Below are 2,145 nucleotides of genomic sequence, written 5' to 3' on the forward strand. Positions count from 1 at the left end.
GTGTGAGTGTGTGTGTGGTACACAGTGGAAGTGAGAATGTGTGTCTTCCGGTGTGTGTGTGTGCGTCAGAGGTCTTCCTAATTCCATTAAGGTCAATCTGAGCAATCTGAACCTACAGTGGTCCATAATTACAGAACCAGGCCCGTGTGAGGCGATTATATCAGCAGAGCGGAGCCACAGGCATTAATGGGAGTCAGCCGCTGGTCACTGACATCATGTGTAATTGACTGATTTCCATCAGCTGCTCCTTCAACAGATTTCTTCTCCAGTTCAACCATAAACGTCTGTTTCAGATGTCAGCAGCTTCAGGTTTTATTAACACTCACTTTCCTCTTTTTGGATTTTTCCCCCAAAACAACGATGGCAGTCTGTGCAGTCGAGTCAGTGTTTTGTAGGTCAACAGCGACACCTGCTGGTCAGGTCTGTGTCGGCCCGGCAGCCGAGCAGCATGGTGTCATCTGGACCAGCTCGCAGCGCAGATGAAAGCTCTGGGCAGTGGCTGCATCAGCAGAACCTTCTGTAAAGCTTTCACACACCCACAGCAGACAGATGGTCTCCTCTGTCACAGTCACAGGTGAAATAATACGAGGAGAACATCTGCCTCAGAACTCTTCAGTGGAGTCTAAACTGCTCCAAATCAGTACCAGAGTCGTCCCTTCAGTTCAAGTTGAACTTGCAGCCTGGAGCCAGTTTTGTAGGAGTATATTTAGAAATGTTTTAGAGGTAGAGTTTGCTATTTCTTTTTAGGAGAGTTTTTTTTAAAGGTTTTTTGTAGAGGTTACGGTTTTTATTATTATTATTGTTATTATTATTTTATTTTAAAGTATTTTGGAAAAATGTAATTTGTTATATAAAGAAATTGTATATATTACAATTTTTTATTGTTTTAAATTGATTTTGTTTTAAAATGATTTTTTATTTTTTGTTTTTTAATTGGTTTTTATTATGTTTTAGAATGATTTTTGTTTCCTTATTTTGGTTTAGAACAATTTGCTTTTAAATTATTATTTTTTNCTGGAGCCAGAAATGTGGCGAGTGGGTTGACTGGGTGGCGCTAAATCGATGTCCATGTGTGATAGTTCATGTCGTTGGTGTGTTTGGGGCATGTAGACATGGCTGATAGGTTCTGGTAGCCCAGGTTCTGCTGTCTAATGAGATGTGCAGCATCTCTATAGTCTGTCATGGTGAGTGCTTTGTTTACACTATTTCTTTAAGTAATAACTCACATGACTGAGCTTAAGGTAACCCAGTCAGCTTCAGGTGTTCCTTCTCACCATATCAGGTGAGCAAAGTTTAACCGAACAGAACCCTGAGCTGAGGTGCACCCGGTTCCCAAAGGTCAGGACTGGACTCCATGGTCCGTTGGTTCTGTGCGTCTCCTGTAATGTCCCGTTGTACAGGCTCAGCTGATAGCCGCTCGGCGTGGTTCTGGAGTAACTGCTGGCATTGGACCTCCTGATTGGTCCTTCAGACCTTTTGACCTGTTCAGGTGTGTTTACTGCGTCGTCGTGTCCTTGTCAGGGTTTGTGTCGTGGTTTATTGCTGCTGTGATGGATCATCTGGCTGAAACAGGCTCATGGACAACGCAGCGGTAAAAACACAGTTTGTAGACATTACACCTGTTTTACACCCACGTGGTTGTGTTCAGTTAAAACGGGCTGATCGGACCTCTCTGGGACTGTGTGGGCGCGTAGCAGCGGTCCATCAGCACATCTCCATCCTCATTCTGTGGTTGGACCTGTCTTGGAGCTGGGTCGCTCATGGCCGACTTTGGCCTTAGAGGAATCAGAATCGATTAGAATAACACTTGTTCTGAACAACAGGGACTCTGCTGCAAAAGCTCACCTGTCGGCAGCGTGACAGGTTGATGAAAAGTTGAAAAGTTCACCTAAAAACCAGCTGGTTCCTCAGGAGAAGGAAGAGGAACGAGATGTGAGATCAACGAGCCTTTTGGATGTTGTTTCTGTTTCATCATAAACATGTCGGATGTGCTCACCTGGATTCACAGCGGACTGGACGGAACACAGCCCGACCACGTCCAGCAGCTTCTGGTCCTGTTGCACAGCTGTGACAGTAATCAGATTACTTCTGTGTGGGTGTGTGTGTGAAGCTGCGTGTGTGCGTGTGTGTGTGAGTGTGTGTGTG

Source organism: Stegastes partitus, unplaced genomic scaffold (assembly GCF_000690725.1).
Source record: "Stegastes partitus isolate 25-593 unplaced genomic scaffold, Stegastes_partitus-1.0.2 Scaffold14, whole genome shotgun sequence".
NCBI classification, from domain to species: domain Eukaryota; kingdom Metazoa; phylum Chordata; class Actinopteri; family Pomacentridae; genus Stegastes; species Stegastes partitus.